The sequence below is a fragment of the Suncus etruscus genome, chromosome 6, assembly GCF_024139225.1.
Source record: "Suncus etruscus isolate mSunEtr1 chromosome 6, mSunEtr1.pri.cur, whole genome shotgun sequence".
NCBI lineage: Eukaryota > Metazoa > Chordata > Mammalia > Eulipotyphla > Soricidae > Suncus > Suncus etruscus.
The window spans coordinates 124,887,406-124,905,050 of record NC_064853.1 but is presented as its reverse complement, the minus strand read 5'-3'; positions in this window follow the sequence as shown (position 1 = coordinate 124,905,050).

Below are 17,645 nucleotides of genomic sequence, written 5' to 3'. Positions count from 1 at the left end.
GTGTTCTTCATTAGTTATACTTTGCTCATTAATTCAGAGAAAACATTTTATTGGTAAATTTCTTGCCAAAGCTAAAAAAACAATGATTAAAAGTCTTTATTTTACTAAAAACTTTATGCATTTCTTCCTGATAAATGATATACCAAGATGGTCAGTAAATTTTCTACTAGTATCCCTTTACTTAAGGTGCTTTGCAGAATCAAACTGGCACATGTCACATTCACATGTTAATTTAAAAAAGACTGTAAAACATTCACAGTTTTAATATTGTTCCACATTCAAGTAAGTTCCTATGTCATGCTTTCTGTAATGCCATTTTAAAATAACTTGACTGTGTCTGTTTAAACTTTTCACTTGTATGCATAGCAAAGCATACAATGGGTTCAAACTCCCAGGAAAACTGTAAAATCGTTGTAGGTAGCTTTTGAAAATAAAGGGTTCATGTAGATAGAATAAAATGTAATTGAAAAATTGGCAGGATACAGATCCTGAAATCTGGAAAACCAGCACTGATAGAAAAGTCACCAATCAGGTACCCTTTAACATAGAGTAGCTTTGTCTCTTCTCTTCCTCTGAGAAAGCACTCAAAGAATAAGTCCAAAAATTTTTGCCTTGAATATAGGCAAATTTGTACATAACATGTTGATGCGGGTTTAAATATATATGTATAAACTTATATAATGCACTTATAATACCATTTTTGTAAAAACGTAATATTGGATTCTACCACCAAGGAATTAACTAATGCTGGAGTCTAGAGCAATAGTACAGAGGGCTCTTACCTTGCACTGGTCAGACCCAATTCTGATCCCCTGCACACCATATGAATCTCCTGAGCACCATTGGGTATGATCCCTGACCATAAAGTCCTTGAGCACTACCAGGCATGTCCCATAAAACAAAACAAAACAAAAATATACAAAACAAAAATATATTAACATGTTATGTTTTACAACTTAAAATATCATGCTTTATATAAATATACTTTATGAAATCAGTGGTAATTTTAATTAATGGTGAAATGTATAAAGTTTCTACTGCAATGGGTAATTAAACTCTCCTCTGGAAAAAAAACTCTCCTCTGCTAAAATAATTCTAATTAAAACTTTACAAATAAATATACTTTTCAAAAGTATTATATAATGTATTCTATATGACCATTCTAAAATGTATTTGATATGGCCAAATATATTATTATACAATTACTATTTAGTGCCTGAATTGGGCGCAATTTTGATATAATCTGTTTAATAATTATCTTAGTTTTATTGATTTGTTACTCACATAATTCCAATAGATGCATAGAATTTTGAGCTGAACTTCACTATAAGTACATGTAATATTAAACTTTATTTACTTTATATAAGTTTTGTGTATATTTATATTTTATATATTTACTTTTTATAAGTTAGTAGGTGTGAAATACTTGGCTCTTTTTTTATAGACCTTTGATGTTTCTTGCTGACATCTTCTGAACAATACAGCAATGTATTCTCCCAGAAGAAATTCTCTAGGATATGCTTATCTTAGAAATCTTGCATGTTAATTAGAGGGCTATGTGTAGCTGTTAGTAAAAGAGTTGAAATTATAGTAGCTTCTATTATAAGAAAAAGGAAATTCAAAGACTGATAGTTCTGGATGTGAGATAGCTCCTTGCATTATCAATAATGGCCAACAGTCCCTCTGTGGCTCTTTGCTTTCTGAGAAAATAGCCTTCTTTGCCCTTAAATTTGTCTTGCCACACATATCATCATATATCTCTCTGCATCAATGAATCAGAGTGACTGAAGGAGGGAAATTGATTTGTAAAATTGTAAAATGCTAGTAGTCTACTAAAATTGGCATTTTTAGAAAGCCCCATCAACTGATATTTTTTGACACAACACTGGTCATTCCCATAAGGTAGAAATTGCCATTTTAAGTTGAGTATACTGCTGCTCTTAATATAGGTAATCCTTCTTAAGAAAGCATGGAAAATTGATGTTTAGTAGAAATTAATCAAAATATTGTTTATATAATATATTAATTTAAATATATTAATTAATTTAATCTTTTAGTTATATATTGATAAATATTTGTAAATGGTATGTAGTTTACAGGGTCAAATTTTAAAGAATAGGAGAATCATTAAATCCAGGATACAGAAAAAAAATTCTAAATAATTGGGGCCGGAAAGATAGTGTGGAGGTAAGGCATTTGCCTTGCATGCAGAAGGTCTGTGGTTCAAATTCCGGCATCCCATATGGTCCCCCGAGCCTGCCTGGAGCAATTTCTGAGCAGAGAGCCAGGAGTAACCCCTGAGCACTGCTGACTGTGACCCAAAAACTAATATATATATAATTGAGTAGACAGTAAATTCACACAGATATAAATTGTAAGGATTTTGATATAAATTCAGATGCTTCATGTAATAATTAGATTAGCTATCATATGTGCTATCATAAAATGAATAGCAGTTTATTTACCATTTAAAATGATAATTTTAGAACTTTTTGAAAGATTACCCCAAGAAACAAATTGAAAGTTATGATTGAAAATGATAAATGGCCTTTCACATTACAAAGACATCTGTAGCAGGTTCTCTAATCGTTTAATCTACTCTTATAGTACCTTTCGTTATACCATTTAATAATAAAATATTCCAGGAGGTCATTACACCTTTCATTTCAATCCTTAGTATTTTTAGTATCTGCTTTTAGATAAATCTTTTGTTAAACACAGTACAAAAACCTGTTATACTCTAAGCATGCTTATATGCTCTCAACAGAACTAGGATGCCATGAGATTTTTTATTTGATATTGTAATTTCTTATATTCTTATATTTTATGTTTGCCTTATATCTGGTCAGGCCATACCAATTTGATCCCTAGCTCCACATACAATCCCTAGAGCATTTTAGGAGTGATCTATGAGTTAAAGTTCAGAGTAATCCATGAGCGCTACCTATTATGGCCCAAAAACCAAAAGAGAAGTATATAAACAAGCTATAGGAATTTTGAAAAAAAAATTACAAGAATCTATTCATTATTTAAAGAAAACAAAAATCAGTTTTATTTTTAAAAATACAGAAATATAAATTGAAAAATGCTTTCAACAACTTAAAACATTTTAATTCAGAATTGGGTAATTATTTTCATAACAATGTTTAATATTCTACCTTGAATTCTGAACCCAAACACAAAATATTTTTTCTCTAGATAAACAGTGTGAAATTATTTTATATTGTCAAAAGGTTTATAATATTTAGCATTCTCAAATCTTGTTTCAGGCCATTTGCAATGAAGAAAACAGAAAAAACATATTTTTACAGAGCAATATAAGATAAATTAGAGAAGGTGTTTCAAAGACCTGTGTTGTTGGGGTTATCAGAATGAAAGCAAGATGGCAAAACAGGGCCTAGGACATAGCAGGTCTATCCATCCATTCAAGGGTCGTCTGTTTCCTTGGGTTCTCATAAAGGTAAGAGTCAGACCTTCCTCAGAAAGTGCTGTTATCATCACTATACCGAATGTTGATTCATTGAGTTTTGGAAGAAGCTAAAGGCTGGAAATAATTGTTTCTGGAAGACAAGGGTAGCATACTGGGAAAGTTTGGAAACCTCGTTTTGGTACAAAGAAAATAGGGTGTTATATTGTTTGAGTTGTAAATCATTGTTTCTACACCGTTTTTTATTGTCTCTCACTTAATATAAACAATATATGGTTCTAGAATCTATTATGATTGATATGTAGAATAAAGGATGTAGTAAGAACACACAAAAACAGGAGAGAGAGGAGGATACACAGGGAAAGATCAAAGTCTGTCTATTAAGAAAAGAAATGAGAGGAGAAAAAGTCAGCCAATCGAGTTGAATGAAAAGGATTTGGGATTTTGGGTTTCCAAAACCTTTGGAAAGAGACCTAAAATTAAAAATACATACATATGTATTATACATATGTACATATTATACATATGTACATATGTATATGTACAATTGAGAACATAAGTGTTCTAGGTAAAATACAAAGAAAATCTGAAGTTTCTATTTTTAGTAGCTATTATGGACAAAGTATTCAGTATTTAAGAATTGAACTTTGTGTATTTTAGAATTTAATGTTGCTTTATACCAAATTGATTACTCTATACTCATAACTTTATACATGTAAACCATAAATATCAGAATGGTCTTAACCACCTGATTAAATGACCAAAATTATTTTTGTTTATTTTTTGTTTTGGGGCACACCTGGTGGTCTTCAGAGAATACTCCTGGTTTTGTGCTCAGGAATCATTTCTGGAAGTGATTAGGGGAGCATAGATACAAAGAATTGAACCCAGGTTGGCCATGTGCAAGGAAACCAAGTTCCTTGCCCACTATTCTATCTCTACATCCCCACAAATAATTTTTATATACAGACATATCTGTAGGAGAGATATAAAAGACATATTTGTGTATTGTCTTTCCTGTATTATATTTGCATAGCATTTTACATTTGAATTAATGATAGAAAAAAAGGCAACCCAGAAGAAAACTTTTCTTCATGTTAGGGAATGAAGATAAGAACTCAAAATGAAGTTTGATATTTACCAATCAAAACCCTGTTGCAAACTCTCTCACAATTGAGCCTATGTGTGTTCTTTCATAAATAAACATGTTAGCACAATTTAGACAAATAATTGAAAATATCCAAATAGTAAAGATTGTAAATGTGATAAAAATTAATTGTATGATTACTTCCCGCTGACATTTTATAAACACTTTTTCTGACATCCCAATCAAAGGAAATGCTCAATACCATTATGTTACTTAGAAATAATAAACACTGTAAGATTTTATATTAAAAGAAAAACACAGTTAACAAGCAGCTTTCAAACTTTTGAGAAGCAATTGAATGGAAAATAGATGTTTGGGGCTAGCTCGTGTTGCCACAGTAGAATCTTTTTCAAATTCTTTCTTGCTTTTGGATTGATTTTTTTAAGTATACCTGTGACTGACAAGGCTTTCATCTGCACTCTCACACAAATGTACATTAACAGTAAAAGTGAACAGGCAAACAATGATTGTAATTTGCTTTTAATCAAAGAGTTTGCCTGGCTTAAACCATTGTAGGTTTTATGGGCACCATTCTGAAGAGCTCTTAGGAGGATGCTTGCCACATCTAGAGAGCAAAGCCTATGACAAATCATAATAAGCTGATTGTTTAGGTAAAATCTTGTCTAAAATATTTAATTCATATGCTCCAGCTTTAACTTGCTAAGCATATGACCTTAACATTTCAATGACCTCTTTAAGTGTCACATTCTCCACCTTTTTATGTACAAATCCAATAGTGCCTAGATTGGGGACATTGCCAACAGTAGATAACTTTGATGTTTTATATCAATATAAAGAGATATATGTAAGTACATATATGTGTTATGTCCACTTACCTACCTTTTGTCTGGATCAAGATAATTACTGTGATGCCTGTAGTTTGGGGAGTTATTTTACTCAGGGATTATTTTTATTCTTAGGAAATGTCTTCCCTACTAAGATAAATTGATGACATTTATTTCTTACTAGCATTTAAGAATAAGTTTAAATACATCTACTTTTATTTTCAATGACACTTCTCAAAAAATATCATGACTGTCCTGATAGTACTAAGCTTAGATATGACTTATCTTCCCAAACAGAAATCTTGATCATGGTAGTTTTATTATCATATAATAATAACAACACAGTATTGATATTATCAGAAGAGAATCATGTATTCTAAATAACATGACTAATGACAGTGTGCAAGCTGCTGAATCTAAAAATATACAGATATATAATGGCTTCCACCCTTACAAATCCTCCACTGAATTTTCTTTTTCCCCTTTACAAAATATTTTTCGTCCTTCCACCCACCCATCAGCCATACGTTTCACCCATCATTTCTTTTCCATTCTGTCTTCTGCCTCTTCAATTTACAATATTTTACTCATTTACAAAAATGTATGTCATCACTCATTTTCTGAATTTTATTCTTTAGAACACACACCTGTAAAACATAACTATCCCTGTTTTCAATCAGAAAATACAGATGAATAGAACCTTAGGGAATTTTATCTAGAAGAAACAAACCTCAGAGCTGGTTTACAGACTTATTATTTAGGATTTGATTGAGACCAGTTCGCATCCTTTTGCCTAGCTTCCAGCTTATCTAAGTTAATATATCCACATTCATCAATAAATACTGAATAAGCCCCTATCTGATTCTATTCTAGGCACTGTGAACAGTAATGTCAAAAGGCAAAAACGGAAGAGCCCACCTGTGTATTACTGATAGGTGGGGAAGAAATCACTAATATAGCTCTAATATTGTGGCATGGATAGAGAATCATGCAAGGTGATACAGAGGATCTCTTTTACTTCCCTATCTCCCAACATCTTCTCCAAAATTATTTTACATTACAAGGTCTTGCTACTTGTCTTTTTTTCCTGAAGAACTTGTGATTTTCTCATTTTTGTCACTTTCCTGGCCCCACTTGAACCCTTAATTCTCTTTAACTCTGACTAATTTTGCTTTTACTATTAACTTGTCATTTTCTTCAGTCCTTAATGAACTGATCTCTGAGTTGTGGCTCAAGAAGATTGTCCAAGGAATGTGTAGGCATTGACAAACTGATGATAATAATTCAGTTCTTTAACTATTCTACAGGCTGCAGTCAATTGATTCATTCAAAGTGCTTCTTACCTGGTGCTTATTTCTTACAATCTTAAAGAAGGGTACTGTCATTCTTGCAGTGCTACAAAAAGGGTACTCAGTCAAAGCATTTAAACCAATTTATTTTATTACTAGCTTAAAGTAGTACTCAGTGACTTATTTATGTGCAGTCATTCCAGGAGTAAGCTTCTAAGCACCATTGTGTTTGACTTTAGAACAATAACAAAAGTGATTGGGATCCAGAGTCTTTTGAATTAACTTTAGTACCTACCAGAAGATAAGCAGAGCAGAGTCCTGTCTTAATGGACAAAAGGAATTTGGTTAAAGCTTTGCCATTTAAAATGTTTTATTTTTCCCTCCCACTATCCCCCATAATACCTAAATCCCAAATAGCCACGCCCACATTCTCACAACTGCTACCATGTATGTAATGACTCAACTTCACTAATCTCAGAATAGATGCAAACCAAAGTGCTAAAACTAAAGGGTACACTAGGTTTGAGACTAAAAGCGCTGGAGTATGCACTGAAGGGAAGGGCACCTAGACCACACTATTCAAATGCCCTGGAAACCACACCCACACCCTATAGTAGCCACTGTGCAGAGGGCCCAGCTTTGTTATTTTACAAAAAAATCTCAGCAGAGACACTGAACCTATGAAAATTTCAGATACACTAATTTTCAGGCTAAAAATTCGGGAGTCCTCTCAGAAGGAAGCAGGTTGATAATCCTCCCAATTCTATACATTTTGGAGCTATGGAGTGACACTTCCAAATTACAACACTCCAATTGGAGCACACCAAATTAGATGGCAAAATAGCATACCATTCAACTAAGCTCAATTAAAAAAAAAATCACAAATAAGATACAACTAATACAGCTTTGTAAACCCTCAGACAATGACATTAATGATCCCACTGTGAGATATAACAATTTTCATGAATTTTCTTCTACTAAAATGTTTTTTTATTCTACTAGCTATTTTGTTGTGATTAGTAATATAAATTACATTACCCTATTGCTCCTAAGAGGACAGTTTAGGTGTGAAACTGGGGATAATAGTGAAGGGAAGGTCACACTAATGGTGGGATTGGTGCTATAACATTGAATTCCAAGAACAATTGTGTTATGAATCACTTTTAAACCAGTGTTTAAATAGGGTTAAAAATAAAAATGGTTTATGATCCTTTTTTGTGATTAATGTTGTTCAGTGTGTAAGGCAGTTTCTCAACTCCATAGTAATAACTTTTTTAGATAAGATAATTGTGTGTGTTAAGTAAAAACAAGTTATATTTGGTGGAAGAAGAAAAAGAGGCTAAGGAAAAAGAGAATAATAAATTAAGTGCAGGCTTCTCCAGTTGTAGAGAGAGCCCTCGTACAGAAATTAGGAAAGAAATTAGGAAAGTCCACATCTTAAGAGGGAAGATGCTGGCAACATGTACCTAGGCAGCACATGTACTGATCAGATAATTTGTGTTTTGTTCATTGCAGTATATTTAGTTTCACAACCATTTTCTATCTATTAAATACCAGAAGTAGGTCTCTTTCCTTCCTAGGATCCGGGAGTCTCTGCCAGCATGGGGTTCGGCAGGCCTCCGTCATACCAAAGTCCTTCTTAACCAGGCCTGGGGGGTGCGGGACTTGGGTAACCCCAGCACCCCTTTAACGCCTTGCTCCGGATCTCCAGGGCTTCCCCTCGGCCACATGCCTGGGCAAGCCAGCGAGGTGGGTCCCTTGGAGGAGCTTGAAGGTTACCCTAGGCTTAACTTGTGGGTGCTGAGATTTGCTCGGTTGCACTAAAGCAATCACTGGTAATTTCTTACCAGTCTATATGTTCAAAAACTGTATGGGAGCTAGTGCCTCTGGGTGTACAAGATACATTAATAGTAATCCCTATCCTTGAGTTATGTTTTTGTGTATGCAGAATGTCCAATTTGTACTCTGCCCTTTCACACACCCCTATAAAAGCTCATTTTTCTCTTTAACTCTCTCATCCCCTACCATCATTACTCCACATTTACCCTTTTTAACTTCAGTACTGCAGAGTCCTAAGTCACAGACCAAAGTGGTGCACTGGAGTTAACACCCCCCTCCCAACTATTTCAAAAGGCATAAAATGGACATGTGTATCTTTTCAACATTTTATGTGTGTTTTCTTTGACAGCTATAGCTCTTGCTGAGTATTTTCTTATTCAGTGACGATTTCCCCATTTTTTATATTTTCTCCTCTTTGTGAACTGTTAAATAGGGAATTTGGTGAAAGAGTCTCTCAGTTTAATTCTTATGTTTGAACCAAGTCATGGGTATTGTTGGACGTGTTCTTCCACCCCATATGCACTGATAATGCCACGCGGCTTTATTTCTTGTTTGCATAGGCACATTAAAATGAGAAAATACTATACATGCAAATAAGTTCTTATAGAGATGGGAACACACAAATCTTGTAGTGCAATGGGCCCTTACAGCCTGAACATTGACGTAATGATCTGGCACAGGCCTCAGAGAGAATTGGGCATTCTCCATTCACCCCTGATCTAGGGAAGACATCTATGAAACATCCAAGGTTGTCTATAACATCACCTGGAAGCAATCCTCTACCAGGGAAGACCCTACCACTGCTCTGACTTTTACCTACTCAAAAGAGACTTCCCTTAACACTGAGAAGACTTAACAACAACAACGACCTGCTTACTGGACAGGGTTTTCTGCATTGCCCTTTAATTGTGAGGTGAAACTAGGCTCCACACCAGCCTGAGTTTAATGTAGGATATGCAGATTCCAGGATCATTAATACAGAAGCCTGATGCCAACAATAGAGACTGCATGAAAAATAAAACTGTATTGGCACTACAGGCAATGACTTGGATTGAACAAACTAGTTTGCCTGGAGCAGAGAGATGGTCTTATGCCAGGAAACTTCAGGGGTAGGATCTCCTTGTATTTAGGCCAAGGCTTTTCCTTTTCATGTCCCCCATATTTTGGTGGGCCAATGCAAACAATAATTGCCACTCTAACACCATTTTTACTGTGCTCCTTTGATGCTAAACCTTAAAAAAAATATAACCACTTAAACTTTTGATGTTAACTTAAACTAATATGCATGTGCATGAAAATGTAAAAAATACTATGCCTTCAATGTTTAAGGAGACACAAATTTCATGGCTTTAGATTGCTTTGTGTACTGCTAAGAAATGTTTTAATGTACTACAATCTGGGGACTTGTGGACAAAGTAATTGTACATGGTTTCTGTTTTATTTTTCTTAATGTTCTTGACTGTAAGTTCAAAATTTAGGTGTCAACAAGGGGATTTCTTCTGAGAAATTTGTTTATGGGTGATTGTCCTTCCACTATAACTTTACCTTGTCATTTTTCTTTGCATCATTTTCTCATAATGAACAGTAAAAACTTATAAAAAAAACAGAAGTATACCTGTTTGCTAAAAAAATAATGTCACCTGATACTGTCCAATTATATCTCAGGAGAAAATTACCATTGATTAAGAGTCAAATAATATTGTCACCAGGTATGTTGATTTTCTACTGATCTAGTAACTCTTGGATTTGCATAAACTAAAATTAAATCCAAGAAAACTTCTCAGTTTACACCTAGTCCTAGAAGAATAAAAGACACCATTTCAACATTTGTTCTCCTGAGGTTAATACACACTGCCTCATAGTAGGATGCATCTACTTCATGAGAACTGTTTCTTTGGAAAATTTCCTCGCTTTTTGCAGCTAGTTATTTTATTTATTCTTTGAGAGGCAGGTAATTCTACTCAGCATGCAGCTATCAAGCAGATTCATTGGCTGAAAATGAAATATAAACATGTAATGTACACAAGCAGAGCAAAATAATTATTTTTTTCACATGTGTAGACAAGTATCATTTTGTCTAACTGGAGATAAAAATTTTGAAATGGAAAAATGCTTATATTTTGTGAAACTTCTTTTATTGTGGAAGAATCCTCTTTAAGAACATTTTGCACTACATAATTTAACCAAAGCTTTGAGAAAGTAAGGGTCAAGTCTCCAGATTCTAAAAGAAGAACAAATGGATGTTTCTCATTTTCTTTTCTTTTATTTATTTTTTCTTTATTTTAACATCTTGATTACAGATGATTGTGATTAGGTTTCAGTCATGTAAAAAACACCCCAATTCACCAATACAACATTCCCACCACCAATGTCCCAAATCTACCTCCATCCCACCCCACCCCACCTGTACTCCAGAAAGGCTTTTCAGTTCCCTCATTCATTCACATGCTTATAGTAGTTCTCTGTGTAGTTATTTCTATAACTGTACTCACCACTCTTTGTGGTGAACTTTATAAAGTGAGCTGGAAGTTCGAGCCCTCTGAGGATTGTTGCAAAAATGACTTTTATTTTTATCAAAACCCATAGATGAATGAGAATATTCTGCGTGTTGTTCTATATACCTTAGGGTATCAGGTCTGATATCAAGCTCTTTAATACATTTAGATTTTACCTTAGTACATGATGTTAACTGGGGGTCTATGTTCACTTTTTTGCAAGTGGCTAACCAGTACTGCCAGCACCACTTGTTGAAGAGATTTTCCCTGCTCCACTTAGTATTTCTTCTCCTTTGTCAAAAATTAGGTGATTGTATGTCTGGGGAACATTGTCTGAGAATTCAAGCCTATTCCACTGATCAGAGGGACTGCCTTCATTTCAATACCATGCTGTTTTGATAACTATTGTTTTGTAGTACAGTTTAAAGTTGGGGAAAGTAATGCCTCCCATTTTTCTTTTCCCTATGAGTGCTTTTGCTATTCTAGGGTGCTTATTGTTCCAGATGAACTTCATAAGTGTTTGACCCACTTCTTTGAAGAATGTCATGGGTATTTTTAAGGGGATCGCATTAAATCTGTATAATGCTTGGGGAGTATTGCCATTTTAATGATGTTAATTCTGCCAATCCATGAGCACGGTATATGTTTCCATTTCCATGTGTCCTCTCTTATTTCTTGGAGCAGAGCTTTATAGTTTTCTTTGTATAGGTTCTTCACGTCTTTGGTCAAGTTGACTCCAAGGTATTTGATTTTGTGTGGCACTAATTTAAATTGGATTGCCTTCTTGATGTACTTCTCTTCCCTTTCATTATTGGTGTATAAAAAGGCCATTGATTTCTGTGTGTTAATTTTGTAGCCTGCCACCTTGCTATATGAGTCTATTGTTTCTAGAAGCTTTTTGGTAGAGTCTTTAGGGTTTTCTAAGTAGAGTATCATGTCATCTGCAAACAATGAGAGCTTGACTTCATTCTTTCCTATCTGAAATCCCTTGATATCTTTTTCTTGCCTAATCACTATAGGGAGTACTTCCATGAGTGGTGAGAAAGGACAACCTTGTCTTGTGCCAGAATATAGAGGGAAGGCTTTTAGTTTTTCTCCATTGAGGATAATATTTGCCATTGGCTTGTGGTAGAGGGCTTCAACTAGATTGAGAAAGGTTCATTTTATTCCCATCTTGCTGAGAGTTTTGATCAATAATGGGTGTTGGACCTCATCAAATGCTTTCTATGCATCTATTGATATGATCATCTGATTTTTATTTTTCTTGTTGTTGATGTTGTGTATGATGTTGATAGATTTGCAGATGTTAAACCATCCTTGCATTCCTGGGATGAAACCTACTTGGTCATACTGTATGATCTTGATGATACATTGGATCCTATTTGCCATGATTTTGTTGAAGATCTTTGCATCTGCATTCATCAGGGATATTGGTCTATAATTTTCTTTTTTGGCAGCATCTCTGTCTGGTTTTGGTATCAAGGTGATGTTGGCTTCATCCTTTTCAATTTCATGGAAGAGCCTGACTAGGATTGGTAGTAAATCCTCTCGAAAGATTTGAATGAATTCTTTAGGAAATCCATCTGGGCCTGGGCTTTTCTTTTTGGGCAAATGTTTAATTTCCTCAGTAGTGATCGGGGTGTTTAGATATGCTACATCCTCCTTACTTAACTGTGGAAGGATATAAGTGTCCAATTTTTCCATTTCTTCTAGGTTCTCATGTTTAGTAGCATAAATTTTCTCAACATAGTCTGATTATTCTTTGGATCTCTGCAATATCTGTCGTGATCTCCCCCTTTTCATTTCTAATCCAGATGATCAGGTTTCTCTCTCTCTTTCTTTGTGAGTTTTACCAATGGTCTATCTTGTTTATTTTTTCAAAGAACCAACTTCTGCTTTTGTTGATCTTTCGGATTGCTTTTTGGTTTTCCACTTCATTGATTTCTGCTTTCAGCTTTGTTATTTCCTTCTGTCTCTCTATTTTTGGTTCATTTTGTTGGTCATTTTCTAATTTTTTGAGGTGTGTCATTGTTATTCAGGTATGCCCCTTCTTCCTTCCTGATGTGTGCTTGTAAAGCTATAAATTTTTCTCTCAAGACCGCTTTTGCGGTGTCCCATAGATTCTGGCAGCTTGTGTCTTCATTATCATTTGTTTCCAGGAAAGTTTTGATTTCCTTTTTGATTTTATCTCGGGCCCACTGGTTGTTCAGTAGCAGGGTGTTTAATTTCCAATTGTTAAAGTTTTTCTTTTGTGTGCCTTTGTAGTTCACATCTAATTTCAGAGCCTTGTGGTCAGCAAAGGTAGCCTGCAAGATTTCTATCCTCTTGATTTTATGGAGGTATGTTTTATGTGTCAGCATGTATACTATCCTATAGAATAACCCATGTACATTGGAGAAGAATGTGTATCCAAGTTTTTTGGTGTGGAGTGTCATATATATATATGCATACTGGTCCTCTTTCTTCCATTACTCATTTCAGGGCTAGTATGGGATTTAGTCTGGTTGACCTATCAAGTGTTGACAGGGCCGTGTTGAGGCCTCCCACAATTATTCTGTTATTATTAATGTTTACTTTCAGATTTGTCAGTAATTTTATTAGACAATTTGCTGGTCTCTCATTGGATGCATATATGTTTAATAGTCTGAATTCTTCCTGTTGCACATATCCCTTGATTAGTACATAGTATCAATCTTTGTCCCTTACCACTTTTCTGAGTATAAAGTTGGTGTCATCAGATATTAATATGGCCACCCCAGCTTTTTTGAGGGTGTTGTTTGCTTGGATGATTTTTCTACAGCCTTTGATTTTATGTTTATTCTGACTATTTTGGTGTGTTTCTTGTCGGCAGCAGAAGGTTGGATTCATCTTTTTGACCCAGTTTGCCTTCCTGTGTCTTTTAATTGGTGAATTTAGTCCATTGACATTGAGAGAGATGATTGTCATAGGATTTAATGTAATCTTTGTAGATAAGTTTGCTGTGTTTGTTGGTCTCTCTTGTCTTAGAGTAGACCTGTCAGTTTTTACTTTAAGGCTGGTTTTTCATCTGTGAAATTTCTGAGCTGTTATTTATCCATGACGCTATGTATTCTTCCTTCAACCCTGAATGTGAGTGGGGCTGTGTGCAGTATTCTCAGTGAGGCATTCATTTCATTCAGTCTTGTCACAATATCCCACCACTGTCTTCTGGCCTTGAGAGTTTCTTGTGACATGTCTGCTGTAAGTCTTAGTGATGCTCCTTTGAACGTAATTTCCCTTTTTGATCTTGCTGCTTTCAGTATTCTATCTCTGTCAGTGGGATTTGTCATTGTAATGAGGATGTGTCTTGGGGTGGTTTTTTGGGGGGGCCTCTCATTTTCTTTTAGTCTTAATTAAAAAAGCACAAAGGAGATTCACTGGAGGCTAGAGACATTATTCCTAAAATTTAGTGGGCACAGAGAATTGATGAACTGAACAATAACTATAGTAGAGGCTAATTGAAATCTCATGACAACAGAAGGCAGAGTTTACATTTGGGACAATCTCCCATCTTCAAAAGCTGGTTAAAATTAACGATATGGCATTATGGCATGGAAATGATGGCATTGGCTGCTTCTCTGAGTATATGCTGAATGCCAAATGACAACAGCAATGGAGCTTGGGAGTTTTTATGTGCAGAACTGAGGTTCTGCAGGAGATATGAAGGAGAAATATCATCCAAGAAATAAGAACACCAAAGATGGCTCCCAGGAGAAAGAAAAGAGGAATGAAAAAAATATTCTGAGGCATCTTTCATCTCCAGAGAAAGTAGCATCCCATTACATATTGTTGACCCTAAGAGATTACTTTTTCTGCCTCCCTCACCTCTTCCATTCAATTTCAATCCTAGAGGAGCTACAAAGACATGTAGTGATGAAGGGAAGAGACAATGAAGTCACATGTTTCATTCCTGCCATGGAAATCAACCAGAGAGAGGAAGGCAGGAATGGCTAGAAGAATAGATGATTGCATGATGCTTTTAATTTTAAGTCACCTTCAAAGCTGGTCATCAATACAACAGAATGGACTGATAAATTAATAAAAATGATTCCATGGCTAAGATGAACTGAAGAATGGTTTAATGAATCAAAGTAAGCTAAGCTTATGACCTGTTGTTGAAGATTGATCTTAGATGCTGGAGTGGTTGCATGGAAAGGATTTATTTAAGCATAGGTTGGTGAAAGGGATAAAATTACTTTCTGACTCTATAACTGTTCTCTATGACTCCAGCTTTATTCAACACACCATTTCTCCAGAAGTAAGCACCAAGCAGCTTATTCAATGATAATCTACTTGTAAGTTTTAGAGTATAATATAGTAGCACTTTTATTTTGCCACAAATTATGTGTAGCTTGCTCCTTCATCACTCAGATAAAAATGTTCCCAATTCTTTTCCATCGTAATGTTGAAAATATCTGGCATAATATTGTAAAAAATTTGTCAGTCTTCAATTTAAAAGACAAAAATATAAAACTACACAGAGAACCAATTCAGAAGTGCTTATTTGGGCTTATAAATCTTGCCCACATAGGGGCCAGAGTGATAGCACAGCAGCACTGTGTTTGCCTTGCATGTGGCCAATCATGGACTACCTAGATTAGGTTCCTTGCATCTTATATGATCCCCCAAGCCTGCCAGGAGTGATTTCTGAGGTCAGAGCCAGGAGTAACCCCTGAGTACTGCTGGGTGTGACCCCAAAACAAACAAAATTTTTCTCAAATGTAATAAAAATAATTGGTTAAGAGACATTTATGACTGGCAGTGTAATTCAATAGCTGGGCTTTAGTTATGGCATAAACCATCTAGATTTGTTTAATAGAAAAAATAGTACTTAAGTCAATTTTGTCTTGTTGGTCCAATTTGTGCTGGATATACAATAAATATGTTAGAAAATATCAGATTCCACAATCATTTGTTGTTCCAATGTATATTCAAGAGAGGTCTTCTTCTTAATATGCAAAATAAGAACATCTGGATTGGAAGTATACTTCTATTGATAAGATTTCATTTTTTTCTTTATTTTTTTGTGGGGGTCACACCTGGTGGCAATGTAGGGTTACTACTGGCTCTGCACTCAGAAATCGCTCTTTGCAGGCATGGGGAACCATATGGAATGCCAGGATTCAAACCACCGCCTGTCTTGGGTTAGTTGCATACAAGGCAAATGCCCTACTGCTTGTCCCACAGCTGTGCTATCTCTCCAGTTCCAATTAAAAAAATTAATTTACTTAGTAAATTTTGAAGACTTAGTAATTTAATTTACTTAGTACATTTTTACTTTTGAGTATAAATAAAGCTTAAATTCCAGACTTGGTGCAAAAACTAGAAAAAATATTATAATCTTAGTAGATCAATATCATTATTTAGTAAAATTATTAGTAGGTTTTTAATAGAAAGATCTTATTAAAGATAGAAGAGGTACAATAAAAAAGAAAACTACAGAAATAATCTATTTTAAATATAATGTAGGTAAAATTTAATCTATATACTGAAGCAAAATAAAACTGTTCTTCCCATGTTACATTTTTTTAACTACTTAATGATCATTCTTCATTCTGTGTTGACCTATGCAATTGGAGTCTCACAGTATTTTAGCTCTAAGTTCATGCAAAAAGGGTCATGGTTTTCTTCTAAGATTATTTCTGAATAGATTGGCATCCAGTACATGCCCATTTGAATACTCCACTGGGATCAAGCACATGGTGCATAATAATTTTTCATGTCTAGCTAATATGCCCACTGCTAGTTATGATGAATAGAACCAACCTCACAGTACCTATAGGGACTGAAAATTGTTTGCAAAGGGATGTCTTCAAGTAAAATATGCTCCACTGTTATGGAGAAAGGAAACGTGGTAGATTAAAATAATAGATTCTGCTTTAAATGATTTATGTCATCTATTTGGATTTAGTCCTGTTTCTGTAAAATAAACATGATTCGAATTCAATATTTTACCTAGGCTTATTATTATAAATATTAAAATGATGCCCCAAAGAAGGATTAAGTTAAAAAAAAGTTGACTGGTGCATGGATTTGTAGATAAAAAGTAGTTTTAAATTGGAATAAATATTTCTTCAGTGAGAGGTTATGGGATATTTTTGTTTGTTTTTATTAACATAATATTAGTTATTGATTTCAAGTACATATGGGATTCATTATTTCTTTCAAGTCAGAATTACTGTTTAAAACTGTAGATCATGGTTCTATATTTCTATAGGCCACATTGGGATCTTCACTGAATGTCTAGTTTCCAAACTTTACTTCAAATCTACTGTTTACTTATGTTTGCCCACATCCCTTCAACCTTGTCCCCAATCTACCCACCATTTACACTAGCAGTTTTTGTATTTTTCCTGGTACATAATAACTTCATTAAATCACACTGTATCAGGGGCAAAGATTTAGCAGAGAGACAGGGCATGTGTCTTGTTTGCAGAAGGACAATGGTTCAAATTCCAACACCCCATATGATCCCCTGAGCCTGCCAGAAGCAATTTCTGAGTGTAAAACCAGGAGTAACCCCTGAGAGCTGCTGTGTGTGACCCCCCAAAAAGACACTATATCCTATTATCATCATTTCACAAATACATAGCTACTATGATATGAATAAATAAGAATAAAATACTGAGAGTTGGTACATTCAAA